Source organism: Urocampus carinirostris, chromosome 8 (genome assembly GCF_059441175.1).
Source record: "Urocampus carinirostris isolate Australia breed hairy pipefish chromosome 8, RoL_Ucar_1.0, whole genome shotgun sequence".
Lineage (NCBI taxonomy): Eukaryota > Metazoa > Chordata > Actinopteri > Syngnathiformes > Syngnathidae > Urocampus > Urocampus carinirostris.
Window position 1 is genome coordinate 17,195,869 of NC_142356.1, and position 15,164 is coordinate 17,211,032.

A 15,164-nucleotide genomic window follows, 5' to 3' on the forward strand; every position below is an offset into this window, starting at 1 on the left:
CAAATGAATGTTGTGCCATCTCACCTTTCCCACTCTCTCTCCTCTCACCTTTCCCACTCTCTCTCCTGCAGTTGACTTGCTGCTGCTCGCTCCTGAAACTAATACTTACCTCTTTGTGTATTGTGCAGTCCCTTCTCTAGACAAGGTCTCACTCGGGTACAATGACAGTGAGTTGTGAGATCTCCTATGTAGCGCCACAATTCATTTTTTAAGGTACCCAGAGAGTACCTTGCCATGGTGTGCCATATTAGGAGTTTCATTGACCAGTATGACAGTGTAATTCAAATTGAACACACCTTTTTCCGAATCATACCTGAGACCTAGTAAGAGTAACAAGTCACATGGTATTGGTGTTTGGACATACAGTAACTGGGTTTAGTGCCTTCGGGTGTACTCGCTTTTGTTGCCAAGGGTTTATTTATTGATATATATTCATATATTTTGAGTTTTTTTTAATGGAAAAAAATAATATACTCCTCTACATGAGCTTTACACATACTTATTTTCATTGAGTCAAAGCGATGTTTCCTCAGTGTTGTTCAATTAAACATTATAATGAAATCTGTGAGTTGTGTGACACACTGTGAATTAACTTGATTCATTCAGATTTTGCTATTTTAAGTGCACCTTTTATTTAATAATATACAGTAATTTTCTTATTGCAATCAGGAATAATTAGTTAATGATACTTCCGTTTCTTCTTTGCTAAATTTAGATTCCCAGCACAAACCTCCAGCAGAGCAGCGTCACTTTCTTCCTTATTGTTTATACGTTAGTTGCTTGTCAAAGCGACTCATTTTCGAAAACGCCCACGTCTCTTCTCTGCACCGCTGCAGGCGTCCTAATAGCCATTAAATCCTTTACAAAAGGCATCTGCTTTTATCGCATGTGGGCCCCAGATCAACATGTCCGCCAAATGCCTTCAAGTGGCCTCTGATTCGCGTCAGGCTATTATTCACAAACTCACCTAACCTGAAAGTGATTACAGTAATCCCTCTCTGTACAGCGGTTTAGATACATAGGGGTATTTGAAATGAATTGTCGTAGATATCAACGTATTGTGTTCTGCAGCAAACAGCAGACAGCAAATGCTAACGGGGGCAGGTTAGGCAGGGCTTTGTGTGTTGGTTGGCTGAGACTGTCTGTGTGCGCTACTGTGATAGGCTGGTGTATGCTGTCAAACAGCGGGGCGGTCACAAAAGTCGATGTGTCCAGTAAAACATACTACATAGCATGTCAACAGCTACTATGTATGCAGCTTGTTAAAATTAAAAATAAATTTGTCAATTAAATCAGACGCCGGGAAGAGTCAGAAAGCCTACTGCTTTGGCTAGGCTCCGTAACAACTCCCTTAAACCACCCCTGCCGAGCCTGTATCTCACCAAAGCCAGATCCATTACTCACAAAACCGATGACCTGGAGCTGCAGCTCGTGGCAGACCACTACATTTGTGACTTCGGCTATTGTGCTATCAATGCTATCGTGTAGTTAGCTGGCCTCTCTTTTAATTGTTTTTTTCGACTGCAAATCTGTTTTCTGTGGTTCTTATTTGTAGACCTATAGTTATTTTGCTACAGTCGTATATGTGTTACTGATATCTACTTAATAAATAATTGTTTCTACTTTGTGGGTTTTGATTATCGCAGGACTTTTTTGGAACGCGACCCCTGCGAAAAAGAAGGGATTACTGTATTAACATTTATTAACATAAAAGTGGCAATAGCATGCTAGCAGGAATGGTCGTATCGTCATACTGTAACGGCCTGCGTTGAGATTCGTGTTTGCTAAGGCACAGTCAGAATTACAAATAAATGAACCTATATTTTATTAATTGTTTAGTTGGCAGGGCAAAAAAGCAATATATAACCGGTAGCATAGGAAAAAAAAAACGATTATTGTCATACCTTATAAATCAAGTCTTATCATCTGCTCCTTTTGAATAAAAACGTCAATAGGTCCTTCACTATTCACAATTAAATGACTGTGCAAATGAAAAATGGTCTGCGTTTATATAGATAGATAGATAGATAGATACTTTATTCATCCCCGAAGGGAAATTCACTTTTCCAGCAGCATCCCTAAGCTGAGAACAATCGGTTTCAAGACACTGAAGACCTCCCAAAGTGATTTAGAATAGGCTTCACCCATTCATACACACATTCACACACTAATAGCCAGAAACAGCCATGCAAGGCGCCTACCTACCTATAGGGGGCATACAATTAGAAAAAAAAATCCTAAATGGCTTTACTTACTGCTTGCTTGTTAATACAACTAATTCTATTGTTTGGAGCTGAATCATAATCCTTTGTCCCTTACTATTGCCCTCTGCCATGAGGCAAGAGAATTGTTTGCCTCACTCGGCATCTGCTCAGCACAGTAATAAGTTTAATACGAATTGTATAAATATTGTTCAGTATCGTGTGTGTGTGTGTGTGAGACAATACTGATACTAGATCCGAAATCATCAGGGGAAAACTATTTTGTTTCAAAATTTAGAATGGACCTTTTTGTTCATATTACCTTCATTATATATTATCATTGGGCAGCGCAGTGGTTAGCGCGTGTGCGGCATAGTTTTGAGTAATGAAATCGAACCTTCCTGTGTGGAGTTTGCATGTTCTCCCCGTGCTTGCGTGGGTTTCCTCCGGGCACTCCGGTTTCCTTCCACATTCCAAAAACATGGATGTCAGGTTAATTGGCCAGTTCAAATTGTCCCTAGGTGTGAATACGTGAATTGTCCTCTCTGTGTGCCCTGTGATTAGCTGGCAACCGGTTCAGGGTGTCCCCTGCCCAGTGCCCGAAGATAGCTGGGATGGGCTCAAGCACCCCTGCGACCCTACTGAGGATAAGCAACGCAGATAATGGATGGGTATATTGTTGTTATTTTTTGAATGAGTTTCAGATTTAAATAGATAGATAGATAGATAGATACTTTATTCATCCCCGTAGGGAAATTCACACTTCCAGCATGCGCTTCGATGTTTTCCACCAGCACTCGATGATCTTATTTGGTCGTGAGTTCGCATTAACCATGATTACGGATGGTACCGAAGACCTATAACGCCGCTAGCTGCTTTGCTAGCTCCGGCTCTTCTTCCACGTTAGGCCCCTTCATCACGCCGGTACGAGAATTCTTCAGGGCAAGGAGTTGAAATTCCTTGAATACACGCATTTTTGTGCGCTAAAACCCATGTCCCATAGGATTGAAGTAATCCATAGTGTAGTTGTCAAAACGGGAAGAAAAAACACCGAAGATAGGAGCAGACAATAAAACAATAGGGCAGCTGCTGGAAAAATATAGATTATTTTTTTTAAAATGCTGGTTGGTTTATTCCAGGACATTTAGAATTTTGTTTTCTGCCCACACAGCTAAATGCAGCTGTTCTATCCATCTATTAATAATGTAAGTCCATGCTCCTGAGAAGCCGCATATGAGCACAGCTCGCATAGGACGAAACAATGGAGCCTATTTCTTGAGCGATGAGCAATTAAACACAGTACTTACGTTAATTTTTGTGAGTGGAATGAATTTAATGCCAGTTATAAATAAACTAGTATGATTTCTCACGTTAAACTGCATCTGGAGCAAAAATGACAATAAACTGTCGTGTATAAATGATTTTAATAGTACATTTGAAAGCAGCGAATTTAAATCAGACTGTAGTTAGCTGTCGTCTTTCTTGCTAACCACCGACCAGGCTGTCAATTTTAATCGCAATACTTTCTCGCTTGTGTTATGTTTTAACGTTTTACACTCCATTACATTATATTGATGCCGTTAAGTTGGCCATGTTGTCTTTTTATTTCATCAGCGGCGCCGTCAGGCCGGACTGCACTCGAAACCTAAAAAGCCGTTTTGGTATTCATGCTCACAGAAGCGATTTTGATGGCCACTCTTTCCGATTTTTCACCTTAACGGCTTTGTCTCCGCCGCCCTCTCTTTCTGCACTTTCATTCCGACAGCGTCCCTGCGGATTATGGGAACCTGCCGAGTGTGTTAGCAAAGATCCCCGTAGTACATAATATTGTGCGCGTGTCTGCTGCTTTCTATTTCACCAAGTTCACGCAATCTATCCTTCTCTTTTGCCTTCCTTCACCTTTTAAAGGCGATGGCCAAAGTCACCACAAGATAAGACTTTCTTCAAAAGCTCAAACGCTCACTGACCTTTTATACATAAGCCGCATAGCGACTGGAATGAATAGGTTACTATCAGGGTTAGCTTTCTTTACTAGCTGTTATGTTTAGTTAATATCAAGGGCCCAATTCTGTTGTTTAAACAGGGTTCCCGCGGATCCTTGAAAAGTCTTGAAGGGAATTGCATTTATTGTTTTAAAAATACGACTTTTATTGACATTAAAATGTATTAAATCCTATTTCCGAAAGTTAAGATTTAGTTAAGAATGTCTTATTTCATGCATCATGATAAAAATGCTTCGTGAATGTGGCAGAAGAGTTCTTTGGCATTAAAAGTTATCTGCCAGTTTTGACTGAGGATCCATAATGTCAAGTTATGTTTATTTGTGTAGCCCTTAATCACAAGGAGTCTCAAAGGGCTGCACAGACCACAGATGATTGCAAACTACAGACCATGATTACACCATCCCATGATCTAAAACCTACATGAGGGCAGGGAAAAACTCAAAAACCTCAACATGAGGAAAATGAAGAAACCTTGAACGGACCGCACATGAGGTAATCCCCCTGCAATGGATGTTGCATTAACAAACAATACACAGATATTGTCAACTTGAAATATTGGTCATTCATGGGTGATTTAATATAAGTGTATTTTAAGCCTGGATTTCAACAATTCCACTGAGGTTGCAGATCGAATCTTAAGGGGGCAGAGCATTCCAAAGCGCCAGGGCCCAAATGGAGAATGCTCTTCAACCTGCGGATGTCTTCTTGGCTCTTGGGATCACTAATAGACCAGCGTCTTCTGAGCGAAGGCTCCGAGCAGAAACATAGGGGGAAATTAAATCTAAAATATATGAGCAAGTCCGTGCATGATTTTCATACCAACAGAGTCTTAAAATCACAGCTTATGCTAACAGGGAGCCAATGCAGGTTAGCTAAAATTTGGGGTAATGTAAGTTTGTTTTCTCAGCCTTGCTCAATTAGCATTTATCAATTCAAGCTCATTAAAAAACAGACTTGTAGAGAAGTACTTAGGATTAAAAGCATAGCTGAAAAAACACACATTCAGACAATAGAGCTTTGTCAATTGAATATAAAAGTTACGACTCCGTGTCTGGTCAATGAACGCACCGTAAGGCGACTGGTTACTATCCCTGGAAGGGGCGTGGTTTTCATTAATAGTGTCTTACTTCCGGGTAAGAATTGTAATCACAGACCTAATATATATAATAAGAAAAGACATTGCTGTCGCGACAAAGGTGAGACATCATTGGAATATTACCTGTTTGTAGGGTTTATTTTCGCTTAATGAGGGGAATTGCAATCATTAATAAGGGAAGCTAGAGGCTCTGAGATTGCTATTTACTCCCAGCAAGACAGACCATGTACAATAAAAACAAAGGCAATCTGTGTAAACAAGTTTGTATACCAAGTAATTAATAATAATAATAATAATAATTAAAAGAAAAAAAGTTTACATTTAAAGTGTTTAACATGAAAAGATTAGAATTGTCTTGTTTGTCATTGATTACAACATATTGTACATTGTAACTATGAGATTGGACATAGCACTCCAGGATTAACATGTAATAAAATAAAGAGGGGAAAAAATACAATAATATTAAGATGTAGAGGCAATATTTCCAATGTAGTGATTGTAGACTGGCCTCCTAAGTCCTTTAACTTCAGAGTTAAAAGCTTTGGCGCTTAACAGTGACAACACAAGCCTTGTTTTTTATTACCGTCCCTTAATCTTTTTGTAAATGTCATAAAACACTTTTGTCTGAAAGGTAATGGACTCCGCATCTTAAGAGAATCAATATATTGTTCTACAAATCATTATTTAAAGGTAAAAATGTAACATTTTTCTTTGTTTACTCCTAAAATCTCCAACAGCCTATTCTTTCCAAAACAGCACCGGTTTAGGTGAATCAATAGTCTATTTGTAAGTATGGCAGAGTCGTTGTACTTAGATTAATGAGATTAGCCGTGTGTGAGTTTATGCTAATGCGTGAGCAGCTCGATAAAAAGAACAGCGGCTGGTTTGATCGCCGACTTTGTCGCAATCTTCCCCTTTTTTTTTCGGCGCACAATAAAAGAAGCCACACAAACACAAGCGGAATGCGGGAGTCGATTGTGAAGCACCGACACATATTAAAACCCTTTATCAAGACGGCCAGTCCTTGGAAATGTTACGTCGATAAAAAGCGCTTCGCTTGGATGTTGTTTTGCTTTTTTTAAGAACCCAGAAGAGACAGTAGCTAGAGTAGTTCTTCTTTGGCAATGAGCTCAACAATAGACGCTTCGAGTCTTTTGTGTGCGCTTCTCGGAGACGTTTTCCCGACAGCTCCCGAGTGGTCCGGACAAAATTGTCCTCTGATGTTCACAAAAGAATCTAAGTATACTGGGTTCACTACAGGCTCCATTTTTTTTTTGCATGTTTACAGAAACAAGCGCGCTAGGCTAATTGAAGTTTAAATTGTCTTTTGTATTAATGGGAACATAGGATAGGTCTGTTGAGGGTTTAACGGTCGGACTTTCTTGATTTCACTCGAAAAAGCAAAATCGAGGGCATTTTTTGAGGCAGACAGCGATATTGACCAATATTATAGTCTGGTGAAAAAAAGGTGCAATTTAGCAAACATGGATATGAGTGTTTTCGGACGGACACCAGCAGAGAATGCTTTATTAATTCATTCACAGGTAGCCTGCCTTATTAGAATAGATTTTTGACATCTGTAGCTGTCGATGGCACTGAATGTGTTGATTACTGAATATCTTTCGAATTTAATTTTAAATGTAATCTAAATGTAAAATCAATCAAATCCACATCTAATCTGAATCTAATCTACTCTAAATGTACTCAATATCTACTCAAATATTTGAGTAGATTTAATCTAAAATAAATCTAAATTCAATCCAAATCTACTCTCAATTTAAACTATATCCAAACTATAAATTATATCTAAACTGTATCTAATCTATATCTCATCTATATATAATCTCTATATAATCTATATCTAATCTAAATATATGCAATCTAAATCCATCAAATATAAATCTAATCTATGTAATGCAATCCAAATCTGTCTAATCTAAATCTATCCATCTACATCTACCTAAACCATTGCAGCATCATAAAGACATTCAATTTACTTTGACTTTGATCTTTTTGATTCCTTTAAGAAGGAGAATTGCTTAAATATGTCACAGCAGCATCTTGTCTTTCATCTCGTTGCTAAGGTTCATTGAGCTGTGAGCGATGTTTTCGGAGAGTTACAAAAACGACTGAGATCTGTCCCCCAAAAATCTCCCATTTGGCGATCTAATGTCATGTTGATATATGTGCTGCTACGACAGCAACGGGTAATTTGTCATGGTGTCTCTACAAAAACGTTCCGGCAGTCTGTAAAGCTCTCTTTGATACAAGATCTGCCGCAACAAAATGGATAGATTTTCAGTTGGCAACCTAAATGCAGTGTAATTCTTCATCTGAGCACCCCATGTGCAGTTTGAAACCTCTCCTGTATATTCTTGGATGCCTCTTAATTGCCTTTATCACCACGGTGTCTTCAAATTTGCAAACTATCACGCTCAGCCCCTAGTGTGCCAAACACCTACCGCCCGCTTTTCTGTTAGCGGTTTCAGATCTTTGCACCGCTTGTCCCCTTTTCGGGAGCAATTACGGCAGCAAAAGCATCTGTTCAACACCGATCATATCAACCTGTCTTTTTTTATGCTTACAAATAATTAGGAGGCCTCCGTGGCTCATTAGTATCATCGTTTAGCCTCCTTGCTCACTTCACTAAAGTCACTCATCTCTACGAGTGCGACGGTTCCCGTTTTCATTTGTCGTAACTCTAGCTCGGTTTAACCTCACGCAGCCTTTAAGCGTTGAGGATGTGAGTCAGTGAAGGTCGTCGGCCATCTTCTCAATGGATCGACATTGATCGTCACTTAGCGGGTAGCGCCTGGACCGAGGCTAGGCTGTAATTGCGGCGTTAACATGGGGAAACATCACACATTGAATTTGTGAGAGACCTTGCAATGGCGAGCTTGCTTGCTTGGCTCCCTGGATTGAATCCAAATGTCTTAGCGGGTCGTTGTGAAGGCTTCTCGGATTTTCTTGTAAAAGGAGGAGAGGGAATCTTGATTTTGTTTGCTTGCCTTTGGTGCAATTTGCCACACTTGTCGTTGGATAGCAGTTTATTTATCCCATGGGGGACACCCACAGGGAAATTAAGTTCCAGCAGCATGCTATAAAACCAAACACTTAGTGAGCAACAAATAAATGATGACATGTGCAAGATAAGAACAGTGTATCATTTATATGAAGTTCCTATGGGTGTTTAAAATCCCTTAAAATGATTGAAATTTAATGTAATTTAATGAAAAGTGCCTGAATTTTTACCATAGTGCTTGTAAATGCTTCAAATTGTTAACATGTTTCTCAAAAAATTTGGCAAACGCTGCTCTCTGGTGCTTTTGATTTGCCATCACATTTCTTTTTGTCTCAGTATAACGGCAGTGCGCATTAGTTAGTAGGGCATTGTCTCGATCCCACCCAAAAGGGCAGTTGCATGCTACACCTAAAAAAGGTACTTTGAAATGTATATTCGTACAAGGATTACCTATCAATTACAGACATTTAACACAGGCCATGCCAAAAATTAAGGTAGCGTTTCACATAGTGTAATTTTTACCCAACCCTTATTTGGGGAGAAATTAGTCTCAAAATCAAAAGCATTCACAGTTTACTCAAGATCTAAAAAATATATGTACACATATATATATATATCTGTGGTTCTGTAAAGTACATGATATCCACCAGCTTTTTTTACTGGTACTGGAGAAATAGGAAAATGACTTTGAAAGTCCCCAAAAGTGCTTGAATCTGGCCCTGGAAATGGTGTACAAACCCTGTATACAGTGGTACCGCTACATATGAGTTTAATTCATTCCAGGATTGTGCTCGTTCCTCTAAATGCTTGAGTAACAAGCGTATTTAATCTATGAAATAATTGAAAAGTAATTAATCTTTCCGGCCTCTTTCGCCCCTGTCTCAAAGGTCTTTACAGCCATAAAACATGTATTTCTGATCATAAAAACATATTCAAATAGTAGTTAAAAAGGAAAATACAACAATAACATAAATTAGGTATTAACAAAATAAAATTTTAGTTTAGCATTAGGACGGAGGGAGTTCGCCCTTTCTAACGTATCGGTGGTCTGTAGGTGGAACGGTTATAGTTGCTGGACGAGTGATGGTGCAAAAGACTGTTGATGATACATAAGCTTAAAGTTACTTGAACTTTAAATGAAATATGCAGATACATTTTTTACAGCGTGCTGTTGTTAACCTGCACTCATTGCTTCAAGGATCACACTTCACAGGTCCCTTAATGGCCTGAGTTGTCAAGGTACCACTGAGGACCCAACTCTGTTTTCCACACTGCTGACGGTTCCTGGCCTCTTTTGGATCCTGCAAAGTTAGCACCAGTCCATTCTTTCATTTTGTCGGCCTAGTTCCTTTTTGTTATTCCACTACTCCAGTACCACGGACAGACCGAAGAGATCTTTTCTTCCTCATGCCATGAGGCTCTTTAACTCTACCCGGCAGAGTAAAAGCCCACAGTAAACCACACCACCTACATTGCATATTACCGAATCTTATTGCAATATGTATTCTGTGTAGCACTATTTAGTTATTCTATATAACACGCTACAGTGGGCATTTGCACGTCACACTGGGTATTTGTATATTGTATTCTTTTTGTTTTATTATTGTATTGTTCTCAGCGAAGGGATGCTGCTGGAAATGTGAATTTCCCTTCGGGGATGAATAAAGTATCTATCTATCTATCTACTCCTGTCCCCTTCAGACTGTGACCTGGAGAATGATCTTGGCCAGTCCTGATACTGTGGTTTAAGCATACCACTGCACTGTTCTGCTGTGCACAGTTGACAACAGTTATTTGTTGGGTTAAACGTGCTTTTGCCAAATCACAGAGTCAAACCAGCCATTAAAATCTTTTCAAGTCTTGCTGCATCTAGTTGTAGGTCCTTGCAGATAAACAGGGATTTCTGCTCTCTGTGACGGTATCTCCTGCTCGCTCCTTGTCGTGCAGCCATAATAACAATAGTCTCTCCTTCTTGTCATGAATAGTGGTTCGCAATTTTGAAAGAACAGTCGCGCCCCTTGACGGTTTTACAGCCTTAATGATGACATATATTTCTTTCAATAGCGTACAACTTGGAAATGTTGACCGATTGTACTCCTTAGCTAGGTCACTCACACAAACACTACGCTCATTTTTGTCTAGTTTTATTTGCTTTGGTTCTACTGTCATCATTGTTTTTTTTTCTCAGAAAACATTACCATTTTTCTTTCCGGATATTATGGCTAGGGTCACGAAAAGCCACAAAGAGTAGATGCAATACAATAAAAACAAACTTGCTGCAGAAGTTAAAGAAGTTTGTGGGATCATGCGTCTGATAGTTGGAAATGCATACGCAAACTGGGACGGAGCGGTGAACCGTCTCGAACAGTCTCAAGCAGTTGCCGTTTGGGAATGCTCATTACTTGGATTTTTCCTCGTACGTCAAGCAAGAGTTTTCTTCCAAATAAATCTTGAATATCGAAATTCTCATGTCTAGAGGTGCTGGTATATAGAGGTTTTGTCATGATTTCTCATTACACTCGCCTGTGCCCGCTCGTTTGGCGCCAGCTGCTGCTGGTTACCTGATTGGTTCCCCCTCCTATTTAAGCTCAGTGATCTCACTCGCCCTTTGTCAGTCCATCAGCAAACCTCTGCCTACGCAAGGCAAGCACTTGGACTCTGACTCCCGTCGAGCCCGTTTTTTCATCCGTATACCACTCGTCTGTTCCTGGTTCCCCATTTGTCTCCGGCTATGACCCGTTTTTGCCCACCGACCACGTTCTGATCTTTCGTCCCAGCTATCGACCTGTTTTTGACCACGCTCTGATCCCCCGCTCCGGCTATCAACACGTTTTTCCCGTTTGACCACGCAACGATCCCCCGCTCCGGGAGATCCACTTCCGTATTCCGAACACGCTCCAATCCCATGAGCGGCTTGTTTCCCTCGTCCAGCGAGCACCGGATCGCTGACGTTTGTTTTTTCCTCTATATCTCAATAAACTTGTGAGTAAATGTTACGCATCTTGGTCCTCCTCCGGTTCTGGTTCTGACAGGTTTATCTTTACCATTCTAAATAATGGTAGTTTTTCTCTGCATTAGCAATTGGATGGAACCCTCCGTCACCCGTTCGATTAGCAAAGGGCTCCATTACTGCTGAGTCACACCCAATATCGGCCATCCCGCTCGAGTGCCGGGCCAAAGCTGGCATGCCGCATTAGGACGAGTACTGCATCTGCCAAATCTATATTTAGGCCCACGCACTCGGCTTTATGTGGGTCAAGAATGGCGTTGTACACCCCTCCAGTGTTAGACTGCATTGCTCCAGAATTGCCGTCTGTGCCGCATCTCAGCAAGCTGTTTATTTTCCTGTTCGCTCCCCTTTCCTTGGGCGTGATTTGTTGTCAAGGATTTTTTTTTCAACACTATCCTCAGAAGGCCTATTCCGGATTATGAACAGCTGATGTTGTTTTAGTTTTCAGTTCCCCCTACCTTCCTCCCGTGCTCGTATCCTGGAACTTAAGAGATTCTGGTTCATTTTCTAATCTGGTCTTTCACTGGCATGGAGAGTTGGTGCCAATAATGTGTGTTATGACTGGTCACTGACCATTCATGAGGCTGTTCATTGTGTATATGAGTATTGCGTTATTGTAATTGTGGGTCATATTACAATATTACAGGTTATGCAGCAGTCCAGGATTCCTTTTTTCTCCGAATCAAGCTCATATTTAGGATTTCTTGTATCTCGACCAAATTCTCCTCATGAGAAAAAACTTAAAACTAATTGATCCTTTCCTGGCCTCCCAAAATAACCCTAAATAGCATAAACCTAAATAGCATAAAACACATCCTCCTGATCAATGGTTTATTGTGTTTTATTGCATGGATCAGTTTACGTCAGTTTTTTTTTTATTTCACTGTTACGATAAATTTAGTTGAGAGGCTTTACCTCATCATCATCAGCTGCACCGCTTATCCTCAGTAGGGTCCCGGGGGTGCTGGAGCCCATCCCAGCAATCATCGGGCAGTGGGCAAGGGACACCCTAAACTGGTTGCCAGCCAGTCGCAGGGCACACAGGGACAGACAATTCGCTCGCTCATTCACACCTAGGGACAATTTGGACCGGCCAATCCAACTGAAATGCATGTCTTTGGAATGTGGGAGGAAACCGGAGTGCCCGGAGGAAACCCACGCAAGCACGGGGAGAACATACAAACTCCGCACAGGAAGTCCGGTAGCTGGATTTGAACCCACACAGGAGGTTCCCGAGACCTTAGAACTGTGCCGCACACGCGCTAACCACTGTGCCGCACACACGCTAACCACTGCCCCGCCGTGCTGCCCAGGCTTTACCTCATTACATTTATTACATATTTATATTATTTATATATTTAGAACAATTTGCGAACATATCACCACATTTACTATCGATTGTTAAAAGTACCAGTTGTGTTGTTATTATGATTCATCAGACAGTTCTAGATTTTGGATTTCGGTTCAATATTACCATAGAACCTTTATCAGTTCATGCAAAATGTTGAATTTTTGAACTTGAATTTGAGTACAGTGTCCCCTCTACTTACAAGAATCATTCGTCCCCAGATTGAACTCTCATCTAGAATTGTCGTATCTTGAACTCATTTTCCCAATAAGAAACAATTTAAAACCAATCAATTCGTTCCACTACTCCCTAAATTATCCAAGTTAACCAGAAATATCTATAAAACACATCTTCCTGATCACCAAAAACGTAACATAAAATTACAGCGATGAGATAAATACGATTATAATAACAAAATAAAATGTGATTTTAATATGAGCAATTATCATTAAGTAAGTTGGGGGTTGCTAACAAAGCTGTTTGTGTAATGGTGGAGGAGTTAATGAGAGAGGTACGGGAGGAGTGAGGGAGCACGACAGACAATAAATGCATTAAAACAACACAAGTGCAGGGGATCACGTCTGCATGGCGGGAAATGCACGTGCTAATTGGTACGAGCTGATGTTGGCAGTGAGCAGTCTCTAGTGGTAGCGTCCGGAAGTTCTCGTAACTGTGAATTTCTCTCGTGTGTCGGGCAAGATTTTTGCTCGAAAGACAACTTGTGTCTCGAATTTCTCGTAACTTGAGTAGCTCGTATGAAGATGGACTACTGTATTGTGCTCTGATATATGCATACTGTTTAGGCCACTTTGTTACATAACTCTGACTTCATACATTTATTTGAGTAGATATCCATCATTATGTCGTGTTAAATCTTTGCATTGCTAATACGCATCACTTACTGTTGTATTGATAGATAGATACTTTATTCATCCCCTAAGGGAAATTCACATTTCCAGCAGCATCCCTGAGCTGAGAACAGTACAATAATAAAGCCAAAAGAATACAATATACAAATACCCAGTGTGACGTGCAAATGCCCACTGTAGCGTGTTATATAGAGTAACTAAATAGTGCTACACAGAATACATATTGCAGTAAGATTCGGTAATATCCAATGTAGGTGGTGTGGTTTAATGTGGGCCTTTACTCTGCCGGGTGGAGTTAAAGAGCCTCATGGCATGAGGAAGAAAAGATCTCTTCAGTCTGTCCGTAGTACAAGACAGTGACAGCAGTCTGTCGCTGAAACTGCTCTTCTGTCTGGAGATAATGCTGTGTAGTGGATGCGATGGATTGTCCATGATTGACCTCAGCTTTTCCAGTGCTCGTCTCTCAGCTACTGTTGTTAGGCTGTCCAGCTCTTTGCCCACAACAGAGCTCGCTTTCCTAGCCAGTTTATTGAGACGAGAGGCATCCTTCTTCTTGACGCTGCCTCCCCAACACGCTGCCGCATAGAAGAGGGCGCTTGCCACTACTGTCTCATAGAATATTTTCAGGAGCTTTTTGCAGATGTTGAAGGAGGCCAGCCTTCTGAGGAAGTAAAATTGGCTTTGCCCTTTCCTACATAGAGCTTCTATGTTGGCAGTCCAGTCCAGTTTGTTGTCCAGCTGCACACCCAGGTATTTGTAGGTCTGGACAAATTCTACACATTCTCCCTTGATGGTTACAGAGATTGTATTGTGTTACACAATGCAGTTAATTTGCTATAAAATCCATTCTACCGTGTTCTTTGAGTTATGTACAGTCTTGTCACAGTACATACTTAAAAACCAACCGACCAATAAGTCTGATAGATGGTTTACATCTGTAAATATTGTAGAGGGTGGATTTTCTCTGCTTTAATCTTTATTGGCGTATAAATGTACCCTCAAACTTCTCGTAAAAAAATCAAGCAAATTTATGACAAATTATATAAAAAGTCTGCGCATGAACCACCCTAAGCCGTAAAGGCAGACCTGATTGAACACTCACATTGTATATTGGTCCAAATTTGTCATTAAGGCCTACGTTGAACATGTTTTGTTTTTTCATTTTAAAAAAAAAACTTTCTGGTGCAATTTGTAGTTAATAACGGAGATCCATATGCATCTTTTAACATTTAAAGGCTTTGTTGAACAACCTTGCTTTTCTCTTAATCCAGCTACCCCCTATGCTCTCTCAAGCTCCCATTTGTTTCCACAATTTGGCAAAAGCCATATTGACGGGAGACTACAAACGCATGAATTATAATGTCCGCATCTGACTAAGACATCATAGAGCGAATTTTAGCAATGTTGCGAAGGAAAAAAGCTGTTCTAGTAATATTCTTAACGTGTGTTTGAAAGACAGATCGGGGTGAAAAATGACACCTAAATTTTTGACTGAGTCACTCCTAAACTAAAATAGAAATAAAAACTTCTATTTTGCCTATCACAGGTTCATGTTCAAACGTAAACCCTGTGATAAACAAGGGTTCACTGTACAGCAGCGTGTCAAAGTTAAAGG

At 40.3% G+C, this 15,164-nt stretch overlaps 1 protein-coding gene across 6 annotated transcripts in view; it reads left to right on the forward strand.

Annotated features, from left to right (window-relative positions):
- The window catches only part of inpp4b (inositol polyphosphate-4-phosphatase type II B), a 324,645-nt gene that overhangs the window by 189,908 nt on the left and 119,573 nt on the right, over positions 1 to 15,164 (forward strand). The window contains exon 1 of one of the 6 annotated variants that reach the window (XM_088341793.1): positions 5,360 to 5,400. The exons of the other annotated variants lie outside the window; for them this stretch is intronic. The gene's annotated coding sequence lies outside the window, so the exon portion shown is untranslated. Of the gene's footprint in view, positions 1 to 5,359; positions 5,401 to 15,164 lie in introns of those variants that run through there. 6 annotated transcript variants of the gene reach the window in all.